General features: G+C 38.7%; 1 protein-coding gene and 1 long non-coding RNA gene across 2 annotated transcripts in view; both read right to left on the bottom strand.

Moving 5' to 3' along the window:
* The window catches only part of LOC141760374 (uncharacterized), a 115,235-nt gene that overhangs the window by 53,554 nt on the left and 47,290 nt on the right, over window positions 1–14,391 (bottom strand). The window lies entirely within an intron of this gene.
* On the bottom strand, window positions 720–2,592 carry LOC141760370 (uncharacterized). Its single transcript, XR_012592337.1, has 3 exons — window positions 2,387–2,592; window positions 1,454–1,486; window positions 720–1,071 (listed from the first exon to the last, which is right to left on the bottom strand). It is a non-coding gene; the product is annotated as an uncharacterized LOC141760370 (long non-coding RNA).

Below are 14,391 nucleotides of genomic sequence, written 5' to 3'. Positions count from 1 at the left end.
GTAATAATTATAAGAAGAATATTGTTTTTGCAGGACACAGAGGATGGGTTAAATTTTTAGTCCTGTATTCAACTTTCACAAAGAAACATTTATCAGATGGTTTGTTGTGAAAGCAAACCTATAATTTATATGAACCTCTTTATGTGAACAGCTCAACTCTGCCCTTCTTTTTAGGGGCCGGGCAGCTACAGTATGCAATTTCCACCAAAATGTATACAGGCCCAAGAGTGCAGAAATGTTTATATGCTTCAAACTAGCAAGAATTATGAAGTCCATCACTTTGTTTTTCTCAAAAACTGTAAAACTTATTAACCCTATCCCACATTTTTTGCTCAATTGATACCAAATTTGCTACACTGCATCTTCAGTCAGTCCTCCATAAACGATCCAGCCAGATTTTTACATTATCAAAAACTGAGCCCACACTGCATCAACACATTTTGGTGTAAACAGTATTGTACACAGCTACTGCAAATTCTCACTAAATAAAACTCCCAATGTTCATGAAAATAAATGACAACATTTTGAGGTCATGGTAGATGTACTGTGGTAAATTTCAGAATTTCATCTCAAAAACTATTTTTGACAGTATTTTGAATTCTATCCTGGTGAACCACTGCAGTCAATGAAAATCAAGCATTTTTAAACATCAGTTTGTCACTTATGGAGCAATTCATCTTTATGTCTTTGTTTCAAAAACTGAATTTTTGACTCTAGTTTTAAATCTGCCTTTACATGCAACCCTGGCAATTGCCTAAGTCACAGTGTGAAGTCATAGGTTCAATCAATGCAATGGAGCATTGAAACTGTTCTGGAGGATTTTTGTATCCCAACAATCTCGCTGTCGATACAGAACCCCACTGAGGCAGCCAGCGCACCGTGTCACTATTCAAATTGAGTGAGATCATTTGAACAGCATGCCGACACTCAACTGCCCTCAGTGTAATTATTGATTACATAACTCATTTTTATTGAAATCTTTGTGCAGACTGTTGTAACTGATTGTACGACCTGTTGGTCTCGTCTCCTCACCAGAGTCCTTAGCACCCTCCTCTTGCTCATCATTCTGATCTGTTAAGATGATCAAATGAATGCGTGAAAAACAGGTAACAGACTCTACAGACAGTTTGATATCAAGGTCAGCACAGCATCAGATCTCCCTACATAAATAAACTGCACAATTTCAAAAAGAGTAATTACTGGAAAAAATGTGTGAGGAAAATACAAGTTCTTTCACACTCTTGGGCACTAATCTAGACATTTAATAATTAGTATTGATACATACAGTAAAATGACACATGCGTGGCAAAACACAAAAGGAAGTTGTGACAAAGAGTGATACAGCATGTGATAAATAGGAGATATATATTGAGTGAGTAAATATTAAACAAAAAAAAATATATATATATATCCTATAATACCTATATAAAATTTATATTTAATAAATTGTCACCTTCATTTTGTCCGTAGAGGGGTGTATTCAGCACTAAAATAAAGATTAAAACTTCATTAGACAAAAAAAAAGGCATTTAAAATCCAGCTGGAGTAGTACCAGTGGCAATTATAATCAGTAATTATTATTATTAATATTAAAAGGACTATTTGTAACTTTCAGAAATGCTTCTTAACAGCAACACCTGTGGCCGTTAAGTCAATGAAAGTCAGCGTCGGGCTCACGCTTGCTCGCTCTAAATAGACATGAACTAGCATCGCTCAAAAGAGTGAGGCGACACACGTCAGCTAAAACCACAATATCACCCGTCACTTCACAAGACACGGGAAACCTCTGTTGGTCTGGAGGAGCTGCAGCATTTATTTCTGCACAAAAGTCCACTGTACATTCACTAGATATTGTCAGAGCTAAACTAACTCTTCTGCAGTGTGTAGTGTGCGCGTGTTCACGTCTAGAGGTGGAGCGAGTACGAGCGAACGCGAACTGTGTGAGTGAAGGCAAGCAGACAGAGGAGGAGGGGCTCCGGCCACACGCGAGCACGCATGTGTCCCGAACAGGTACATTTATACGCTTAAAAAGTTACAAACAGTCCCTTTAACTGTTGCTTATCAATCATCAGTATCATGCATTTCTGTGATTATATTCTGTAAGTTGTCACAAATAAAAAAAATAACTCTTTAAAATGAAATACATAAAATACAATAAATAGCAATAAATTAGATTCAAAAGCTATATACATAACAATACCTTGGACCATATGCTATACATGCATTGTGAAAATTACTAGTCCAGTGGTGTACTTAACACGGCCCTCCAGTCTGAACCAAGCCATATCCGCAACTAAGATAATCGCTACAAAACTACCATGTTGATAAAAAAAACACGATTCTGCCTTTGAAAATCAAACAATTGTAAAGTTAGTGATGTACTCACAGAGTAGGCCCAGCACACAGAGCAAAGTGTGCCCCATCCTCACATCCAGCACCGACACTCTCTGCTCTGCTGAGAAATTCTTCTACTTTGCATTAATAGTAATGCAACAAAAAGAGAGAAGTTAAATTTCATATATAGAATAGAACATGAGAGCAAAGGTTTTGTCCAACTTCCCTTTTGCCGAAGCTGAGAAACTCCTAGTGGCTTTAACCGCAGCATAGTTTGGCAGTTTACACTTCCTGCCCACTGCAAAGATATATTAGCCTGCCTTTTGTGCAAAGGTTTGTGCCTGGTACCTAAAACACGTTTAAAACATTGGCATTAACAAGTACTTATTGCACATCCATGAAACATTTAATTTAATCATATCACATCATATACATACCTAACATTTTGTGTGTTATTTAGTGCATGTTGTGGGCATATACTGCCTATATTGTGATGAGGTTTGGAGTTGACTCTTGTTGTGAGTTGTTTGGTGGATTGGATGATTGAACTCTCTATCAGTAACAAGGAACAAACAAGATATATTGGCTATTTTACACTTTATTCATTTAATACACCGTCAGGAGCCTCAGTAGCGGTGGAAGATCCATACGCAGCCACAACCGCCTGGCACCTCCTCCTCATGCTGGTCACCAACCTGGTCACACGTTGCTGTGGGATGGCGTTCCATTCCTCAACCAGGATTCATTGCAGGTCAGCCAGCGTGGTTGTGTTGGTCACTCTAACACGTACAGCACGCCCAAGCTGATCCCACAAGGGTTGAATTGGGTTGAGGTCTGGACTCTTGGCAGGCCGTTCCATTCTCTCTACTCCCACATTGTGGAGGTAGTGTGTGATAACCCTGGCTCTGTGGGGGCGAGCGTTGTCATCTTGGAGGATGAAGTTAGGTCCCAGATTGTGGAGATATGGGATCGCCACTGGCTGCAGAATCTCCAACAGATATCTCACTGCATTGAGATGGCCTTCAATGATGACAAGCCTTGTTTTGCCAGTGAGGGAGATGCCGCCCCACACCATGACACAGCCCCCACCAAAAGCTGTTACTCCATCGGTGCAACAATCAGCATAGCGTTCTCTGCGTCGTCTCCATACTTTGACCTGCCATCCAACTTTCGCAGACAGAACCTGGACTCATCACTGAACATGACATTCCCCCACATGTTCAGGTTCCATTGTCTGTGTTGTTGACACCAGCGCAAACGGGCCTGACGGTGAGGGGCAGTCATTGCAGACTTCCTGGTAGCCTTATGAGCTCTGAGATTGGCTGTGTGCAGTCTGTTCCTGATTGCTGATCAGAGATCTGTATGCCATAACGTCCTGCAAACCTTGCCTGCAAATCTCTAGAAGACAGCCTACGGTTCCTCAGTGCTGTTAAGGGTGATGAACCGGTCTTCCTCGGGTGTTGTCTTCCTGGGACGCCCACTTCGCGGTCTGTCTTTTACATCACCGGTTTCACGGATCTTGGCCTTCACTTTGGAGATGGTACCAGGGCTGACTCCAAATAATGCTGCAACTTGGTTTTGCGGAACACCAGCTTCAACTTGCCCTATCGCACGGGCCTTATCCAGATTAGATAAACGTGGCATGCCGATGCTTGGAGCAGACACAAAATTATCCCTTTAGTAGGGCACAGCACCCAGCATGCCCAACGCAAACAGGTGCTCAAAACAAGAGTTAATACCAACAGGAGAATACACTGTTTACCATTTGCAGAGCATTTCGGCAAATTTTTCTTGGGCGCTACCCACAGAATCAGCTGTGCTGCTCATCCCACAAATGCATGATCCTTACAAGTTGGACATCATTGTGAAGGTCAATAAACAGGCTTTCCTTATCACTTAAAAGAGCAGTAACAATTGTGGTGATAATATAATAGCTTAGAACACAAAAGTGCACTTGTGGAAATTAAAAAGTATATATATATATATAGTAGATACAGAGTAATAATGAGTGTTTTTGACTCACCAAACTTTAATACCAACTTTTCATTTTGAAGACTTTGTGGGATGCTACATTGTAAGATGGAGTAAGCATATCTGTAATATGAGATGCCTTTGTTTTTACCTCATGTTGCTACAATAACTTCAGATATAAACAGAAATAAAGGAAATCAAATGAACAAACACTAAATTAACCGTTGCATGTGTTTTGTTCCATTGTGCTATACAGATTACTTTATACTGTAGCAACTGGAGCCTGAGAAGAAACAAGCCAAGCCAATGCTTCTCAGCATGAGTGTGACTTTCTAGTTCCTCTTCACACATAGAAGATGTGTTGCTACGATAACAAGAAATGCACAGGTTTCATCACATTCACACCAGAGCTTGTGGTTTCTTTACACAGAAAAGAGGAAGGGCCCTATGCTGTACAGGATGTAGAATGAGGTTGTTTTAAGTGGTAGAAATTTAGTCAAGTGCAATGCATCAGTAATAGATAATATAGCAATTAAAGCACACATTTTATAACAATGTTTTGAATACAACGGTGTCTGAAGTGAGTGGTCAATATTTCTCAATATGTAACATAAGAAGACAAAAGGCAAAACCAGAAGGTTGAGTTTGTGAAAATCTGACATAAAGGTTCCCACTGCTTTTCCTCATTATTTGTACTGCAGGTCCAAGTAAATTCATTGATTTTGTATTAATGTCATGTTTCTAATTAAAGACGTTGTCAAGATCAGTCGGTCGGTCTGTCAGATGGATCAACCAGTTCCATGCATTAGTGCAGTGCTACCAGGAATTTGACCCCAGGAACTGAGCAAAGCAGGATAATATTTTTAGCTGTCAAATAAGTCAAAGGAAATGACGAGTTTAAATTGAAAGAGTTCAAAAAGTTAAGTTATGGAGTACTACAGCATTTGGAGAATGTGGCTCATTATGAGTCACCTTGACATGGCATCCTGGGACATAAGCAGTCCTAGTCCCAGGCTTAAAAAGGAGTACTTGCTTCCTGTAGGTATCAGTAAGGGTAGTTTGACACCCCCCTGTGGTCCTTTATGGACATTTCTTTTTTAACTGCACAGTGACTGGGGTCTAACAAGTCAAACAATAAAACATACTCAATAAAAACATCCTCACCTACAAATTAGACAAACTTAGGTTTGCTGTAGTGAGTGCAATGTAGTGCCTCCTCTTCCAGCTCTATACATACAGTATATTGGAATCCTGTACTGTATATTCAACTTTTAAAATTACATAAGATGCTAAAATGTAAGTCCTTTAGTGATTAGTGTAATAGGCTTATTTGAATCAGCAAGGATGCATCTCTCTCGCTAGTCTGTACACTAGCAGAACCAACCTAAAACAAGTCCAAATAAGGTTTTATGGAAAGAGTGACCAATTTTAAATTTGAATGCCTCTGTTAAGCTCTGTTTGAAATACATTTTCTGCTTTCCTAACCAGACTTTAATTCTTGGTTTACATTGCAAGCAGCTATCCATCCATCCATCTTCAACCGCTTATCCGGGATCGGGTCGCGGGGGCAACAGCTCCAGCAGGGGACCCCAAACTTCCCTTTCCCGGGCCACATTAACCAGCTCTGACTGGGGGATCCCGAGGCGTTCCCAGGCCAGAGTAGAGATATAATCTCTCCACCTAGTCCTGGGTCTTCCCCGTGGTCTCCTCCCAGCTGGTCGTGCCTGGAACACCTCCCAAGGGAGGCGCCCAGGAGGCATCCGTGCTAGATGCCCGAACCACCTCAACTGGAAGCAGCTAGTAAAGGTAAATTTGGTTAATCTGCTTGCAATGAACACAGCACATAAATGCATATCATAAAAGAAAATTAAATTTTTATATTTTATGAAGAATATATATATTTGAGCCCCATATTTCTTCTAAAAGAAATAAAATACAAAATAATAATGTACAAAATGACTGCGTAATCCAATAAGATGTGTCCTCCAGTTTCAAGTAAATACTGCATGAATGTCATCATTCTGGCTTTCACAGTCTTTGGCTTCTGAAAATCTTCTTGTTGACCTATTGGTGGTGCTGTGACTTCAGATTTTACACTTGTCTACTTATCTCTACTTTCTTATATTAAATGAAAGATTAAGCAGTAAAACAGTGGCTTACAAGACTTGTTAAATAAATCACCGCGGGCTCTGCGTGGGAACAAATGTCGTGTGTGCGTAATGTGTCACTAAAAGTCAGTCCAATGAGGGGTGACGCAGCACCCAGTACAGAACATCCTCCATGTCATGCAGCCTGTGCAGCAGTCTGTTGCCCATACGGCGATGAGCAGAGTGCAGCAACACTGTTTACCATTGGAAGAGCATTTTGGCAAATTTTACTTGCCCGCTACCCACATAATCAGCTGTGCTGCTCATCCCACAAATGCATTATCCTTACAAGTTGGACATCATTGTGAAGGTTAATAAACAGGCTTTCCAATGATGTAAAATAAAATGCCAATTAGCATTGTAACAGAGAAATAATCCACCAAACACAAGTTTCTGAACTTTTTTTCCCCAGTTTTATATATTTATTATTGAAAATCAATTAACAATACAAAACAATGACAAATATTGTCCAGAAACCCTCACAGGTACTGCATTTAGCATAAAAACAATGCTCAAATCATAACATGGCAAACTCAAGCCCAACAGGCAACAACAGCTGTCAGTGTGTCAGTGTGCTGACTTGACTCTGACTTGCTCAAAACTGCATGTGATTATCATAACGTGGGCATGTCTGTAAAGGGGAGACTCGTGGGTACCCATAGAACCCGTTTTCATTCACATTTCTTGAGGTCAGAGGTCAAAGGACCCCTTTGAAAAATGACAGTTTTTCCTCGCTAAAATATAGCACAAGTTTGGAGCGTTATTTTAGCCTCCTTCTCAATAACACCATATGTGTGATTCATGACGCAATTCAAACTGGATCAAAAAAATATTTGTCTCTCAACGTTGACTACTGTACATATTGTTTCTGAAATAAGGTCCCATTGGGTCCACCCGAAGGGGAGGCACTCTGCCTCTTTGTGCCTCTGCCTCAGCATCACATGTAAAAGTTTTCATGATGAGATACCGCTAGGTTTGTATGCATTTGGCTCTGAGATTTCTGCCTTCACCCCAATACGATAGAAGTTCATTTGAATTTTAGTTAAAGGAATCCAATAGCATGTCCAGAGCAAATGTCTCCAGTGAACAGTTCTGATTGGATCTTGTTTTAACCAAAGAAATAGTCCCTGAATGTCAATACCAGGTCCACCTCAAGGCTTTTGCCAAGTTTTATAGTGTCAAAAGGATTCTTTGGAATGTGCTTATCCAGTTAGGCTGTCCAGTCAAATAAACAATTAAAAACACAACTGACATCTTACTGCTGAAAAAAAAGTTTATTGATGCATAAAATGCTCAAAAAGATTTACACAAAACACAAAAAATATACAATCTGTTCAGATAAAAATAAAATACATATAGTATATCAATACATTTTCAAAAAGATAGAAGAAAACATTTACAAGTAATATCTGTTGTTTGATAGCAGATTATTACATATATTAAAGTAAACACTGATGTTCTGGATCTTTCTCATCCAACACAGAAAACGATGCCGACTTTAAAGCTGCACAGCTGGTTACTAAAGCTCAAATTCCTACAACAACTTAAAAAGAAATAACAAAATGATGCATATCATTATTAATAATACTGCAGAGCATAAATACTAACTGAGAATATGCCTCAATCCACATGATGTGATTATTTGATATAATTTACTAACACATTTAACTGTACAACATACTGAGCATGACTAATATTTGGATAGCTGGGGTGCACACAAGACTTTCATGAAATGCTCTCTACCATTTGTCGATACGGCTCTCAACAAAGACATGTTGTTATTCATGATGCAACGATGCTTTCTGACATGTAATTCTGACTCAGACCCATTTAATGATCTGGAGAATAAATCATTAAAGTGTGAACATCATATGGCAGCATTATTACCAAGAGCTGTTCCTGGTTTAATTTCAGAATAAAGCGTTTCATCAGTTGCTTTAGGAGTTGATTTTCCTAAGAATAGAGAGATGTTCAGTTTAATTAATAAAACAGTATACACATAATATGTAATAATTATTGATGATAATGTTTTACAGAATTTACTAATGCATGTAAACTGTTCCTAAGCCGTGCATACATACACAATATTAAATAAATATGCATTGCTAACAAGAAGCTGAATAAGAATTATGAATAAAAAAAACAATTATAAACATCTATGATTGAAAAAAGTATTGAACACATTACATACTGTAAATTTTCCAAGGCCAACCTGTTGGGCAATAACAAATGCAGGTGAACACAGACTTTACTTACTTTTGTTTTTCTTGGCTTTCCCTTTACTGTGGCAGTTGACTTGGGCATACATCAGATTGTCTGAAACAAAAGACAGATCTCAGGATTTGTTTGCTCAGCCGACGTATTCTGTGCTATACAGCTGGATGGAAATTTAGGATGCCTGTGTGTTTTTCACGACTGTACAGCGGCGTCAGACATATTTTGTGCAATATTATTGTGCAATACAAACAAACAAAACTTATTGTGCAACTATAAAGAAGGCACAATTTGGTGGCAAACAATGCACAACACATATCAAAAGAGATGTGGCTATATTAGAATCAAATGACACACAAACACTCACATACTGTATGTGAAAAACACAAACTCAGAAATACACACAAGAGCAAAAGGCCCTAGATACTGTATGTGTAAGATCTGACAGTTTAAAACTCTGGTGACGCCTAGTGGTTGTACGCAGTAGCCACCCGAGGTGACTGATGTACCTGCAGTTCCTGTCCTCACATCAGCGTAAACAACGCTCTCCTCTGGTTCATGCTGCTTCCCTGTTAAATGATCAGATGAATTAATAAAATTAAAAAAAATTCACTTCAGGCCAAAACATCTCTATTCTCTATTTATTGCATGTATTGGGAGTACTCACGCTTCTTTCCAATCTTTTTAAGTTCAATAAAAGAATAGGTGACATCCTGGGGATCAGCTGCATCTGAAATAGGCATGTTATTTAGTTACAGGATTTTATATAAATCACTCGTTATCGATCCCATCAAATCGAGCAGTTGTTGCATTTCTAACTGCCGCTGCAAAAACGATTTCTAGGTCAGTGAGCTACAGCTACAGACAGACAGACAGATAGACAGACGTGTTCATTGCTTATATGGATTAGGGAATAAAAGACTTCTTATATATGTTCCGGCCAGACCTTGGGACCCTAAATCGATGGCCAGACGGAAGCACCTGGAACTCTAGAGTGTAATGGTTGTGAGGAATTTGCAGCTATAAGTTCAGCCTTCCTGTGTACACCACTGTCAAATACAGTATATTGCAATGTTGTTTCTGTGACTTGCTAATCACCCTCCCTGAAATATTAACAATCTTGGAGAGCTTGTTTATATTTTGATTTAAGTTTCTAGTATGACTTGCTTTGAGAATGGATTGGATTACATGGTACTGACTATACAAGGCTGTTTGATATTAATTCAAGTAAATGTCCTTTGCCTTGTCTTAATTATCATATTTGTTACGTTTTCTTATCTAAAAACAAGAATAGCACAAATCTCAATTTAAGTAATTTGATCTTGTTTTGAGACTTCTGGTACTTATTTTAAAATCGTGAATCTTATATATACTGTATATATATACAGTATATGCAGTGGTTAGCACTGTTGCCTCACAGCAAGAGGGTCGCAGGGTCAAACCCGGGTTGGGGCCCTTCTGGGTGGAGTTTGCATGTTCTCCCCGTGTTAGCGTGGGTTTTCTCCGGGTGCTCCGGTTTCCCCCCACAGTCCAAAGACATGCAGGTTATTTGTTGACTCTAAATTGCCCGTAGGTGTGAATATGTGCATGAAAGGTTATCTGTCTCTATGTGTCAGCCCTGTGATAGTCTGGTGACCTGTCCAGGGTGTACCCCGCCTTCACCCAATGTCAGCTGGGATCGGCTCCAGCCCCCCTATCCCCCCGCCCCCCGCGACCCTGAATAGCAAAGCGGTTACAGTTAATGGCTGGATGGTTATATATATAAATCAAGCTTGTGCTTACCATCGAGAGGAGAAGAATGTTCATTGGGTTGAGCCTCATTCTGGTTGACCACGTGACTTGTGGCGGAGCCCCGATCGGTGCTCTCAGACCGGATCGCCCTACAAAGTGTAGCAAATACATTCAAAAAAGGAACATGGAATGTTTTTGCTCTTATGTTCAAAAGGAGACGAGCGTTGTACCAACCTGATAAAGCATGAATCTGTGAAAAAAGATATTTGTTGTTACATGGTTTTGAATTGTAAGTTGTTATACTGCCATTCCATTTCATGAGATCAGAATACATCTGTGTATTTGAGAAATGAATGCACAAAACATCTAATAATAGAATAAATAGGTCTCACCTTTGGACGGTCTGTAGCGATACAAAAGGAGCAGAAGAAGAAGAAGAAGTATGATTCCACAAACCAGCCCAATAATCAACGCGACAGGAGATGACGAGCCTTCAAGCCTGGACCTGGACCCTGCTATAATAAATGATAACTGTTAATAAACTTATAAAGCACTTTTCTTTGACTGAATTTACAGAGTGATTTAATAAAGATAATAAATATTACAGTAAAGACAAAGATCCATAAATATAAAAAAAAATCTACAACACATACACATAAATACAAAAGCATACATTTACAGGTCCAGAGGTATAAACAGCACACATGCATGTACATGCACAACAAAAATCCCTGTTTCAGTGACATAGTTATTGTGATACACAAGTTAACACTTGCGAAACAATATATACATACACAGGATGGACTACAGTGTAAAATTAGCCATTCATAATAACTCGTGACTATCACAACCACTGATGCAGCTCAAAGGAAACATTTTTTTTACTGAATCCAACAGGTGAAACAGTCTGAAACTAAAGCTACTTCAAATTCAAGCATTTGACAATATTTCTTTCTCAGAAAGAACCACGTTTTGCATAAATGAAAATGCAGCATCCGTTTTATTCCTACTCACCTTTAACTGACATCCAACTCTCTGGTGACACTTCTTGTGAGTATTGACACTTGTAGAAGCCTTCATCTGACTTCGACACTGCAGAGATATTTAGCTCCCATCTGGTGTCATTTTGGATGAGTTCGCCATTTCGATAGAAAAACACATTGGAAGCAAATTGTTGCCTTCTCAATTTGCAGCTCAGACTAACAGAATCTCCCTCAGTCACAGGATACACGGGGCTCGCCAGGATAATGTGTTGTTCTGTAAAACAGTCAAAGAATATGAGGCTTCAGTCAGAGATCAGCTGGTGCAGAACTTCAGACTGAGTGGATGTTTAATGATAAGAAGAGATCACACTTTGAGTTTTTCGTTGTTGTTATTTTACAGAGTGATCAGTGATTGTGTACATACAACTTATGTAACTTACTATACAAGTGAACTTTTACCAAATACAAAAATGCTGTTGAGCTTTATGAGTGGACGGTTAAAGAAAGCAAAACTTTCAAAGACAGGCGATTTTGTTCTGGCAGTAGTTTGTGTACAAACGTGCTGCTAAATGTTGATGACATTTACTAATGAACAAGACTAACATTGAATTATCATAATATAGGTAAGATGAACCTACTTAGGCTAAATCTATAGAGTATAGAAAAACATATTTTGGTTAATGTTAGTCACCTACAATTACTTATAATACCATGTAGCAAAGTAATGGGCCAAACTCTTAAAATGTCAGTGAACCTTACTTTATAAAAGAAAAAGAAAATGCAATGAAACCATACCCTGTATAGTGATGTTGACTGCGTTGCTGAACTCTCCTGATCCAGACTCACACCAGTACACACCGGTATCCCTAGGCCAGATACTGCGTATGTTGCATGTGGATCCACTAATTGTCCCCCTGTAGGAGCAGGAGGATAGGTAGCTCTGCTCAGTAAGCTTCCTCACTCTCCACTTAGTAGAGTTTCCTTCACAGTTCAGTGAATCAGAGTCAGAGTGGAAGTGTTGTCCTCTGTCAGGACTCACTTTGAGAGACGCTGATGAATGAACATCTGAAAAACAACATGTAATAAGCGGTCAAACCAAGCACAGGGAATTTAAGATTAAAATTGCCACAATACAAATATTCCTTTGCTCTTATTGTTTTTGCTGAGGATTAGTGCAAACTAGGGCGGTCAATCAATTAAAATATTTAATCATGATTAATCGCAAATTAATCGCACATTTTTTATCTTTTCAAAATGTACCGTAAAGGGAGATTTGTCAAGTATTTAATACTCTTATCAACATGGGAGTGGGCAAAAATGCTTGCGTTATGCAAATGTATGTATATATCTATTATTGGAAATCAATTAACAACACAAAACAATGACAAATATTGTCCAGAAACCCTCACAGGTACTGCATTTAGCATAAACAACTCAAGCCCAACAGGCAACAACAGCTGTCAGTGTGTCAGTGTGCTGACTTGACTATGACTTGCCCCAAAACTGCATGCGATTATCATAACGTGGGCATGTCTGTAAAGGGGAGACTCGTGGGTACCCATAAAACCCATTTTCATTCACATATCTCTAAGTCACAAGTCAAAGGTTATCTTATTATCTAGTTTATCTTTTTATATAATTAGTATTTTATTGATTTTTTTACATGAACATTGTCACATTTTCTTCCACAAATCAAACTCCTATAGGCAAAATAATATTAATATAACAAATAATAATAAATAAATAAAAGACATAAATTAATACATTAAAAAAGTTCTTAAATTATAGTGTCTTCTAACTATACACGCCTGCATGTTGTATGAGTAAAAATAATAATTATAACCAGCAAGTTTAAGCGAAAATCTCATATATCTCTTTTTGGTGTTTTATGCTATCAGATTAATTAAAAAAGGAAAAGATAAGTCCAATATGTGAAATCACCCAGTAAGGTGGAAAGCAGAAAGTTTGGTTTGATGCTAGCGAGAGAGGAAAGATGTGATGAAAGATCATCACAGTTAATTAATTGTCAATATAGGAATTTGTTTTCAAGATACTGTATGTTGGTCACAGACAAAAAAAAATTGATGAGCCAAGGTGATGACATAACATCTGCTTCTTGACAAAAGGACAGACGTAAACAGACCTACCTCCAGACCAGGCAAACTTATGTTCGCTGTTCAGAGTGTAATACACTGGATCTCCTCTTCCAGCTCTGCACACATATCCTGCTGTGCGTGTCTGTCCATGAACGATGTAGGAATCCTGTTCAGTCCCACTGTTGCTGCCAGGTAGCAGCTCATAACTGTAGGAGTTGCCTGCTGGTTTGGGAACAGCCTTATACCAGTAGAACCTCCATCCTGCAGATGGATCTGTCACACTGCAGTACAGAGTTACTGAGTCTCCAGGACTCAGCCATAATGGAGACACAGTGAGGACAGGCTGAGGTTTATCTGTTGGAAATGGATTTTTCAGAATGAAGACATGTAATGATAGTGAATCAAATGCATCCTGTACAATCAGTACACACAAACATTAAAATATATATGAACCAAAACAACTCTTAAATGAATTGTATAATATTCACTTTGAAAGAATAGTGTTGTGACTCACTGTATGATACTGTCAATGTGATGGCTTTACTCCAATCTGTTGAAGACCACTCTGCACTTTTCATTCTGCCCTTACACTGGTAGGTTCCACTGTGGGATGAATAAACATTTCTAATACTGTGTTCTTTTTGATTTGATAGCTTGTTTGAGCTGGGTGTTGTTCTCCATTCGTACTCCCACTCAGTGTCTCCTCCGTTCTTGACCTCACATCTGAGAGTGATCGTCTCTCCTTTATATATTTCAGACCAGATGGGGTGCAGAGTCACAACAGCCTCTTCTGCAACTGTTCGTGTTCAAGAATTTCCAGAAAGGATACAAAAATTAAGACAAAACATTAAATCTACATCAAAACATAATGTCTTTAGCCTTTTATCCATCAATTATTATGAATACAAAACTGTT

This window comes from Sebastes fasciatus, chromosome 22, assembly GCF_043250625.1.
Source record: "Sebastes fasciatus isolate fSebFas1 chromosome 22, fSebFas1.pri, whole genome shotgun sequence".
Taxonomy (NCBI): Eukaryota; Metazoa; Chordata; class Actinopteri; order Perciformes; family Sebastidae; genus Sebastes; species Sebastes fasciatus.
Note: the sequence above shows the minus strand (reverse complement) of the source record. Positions and strands in the feature narration are given on the sequence as shown.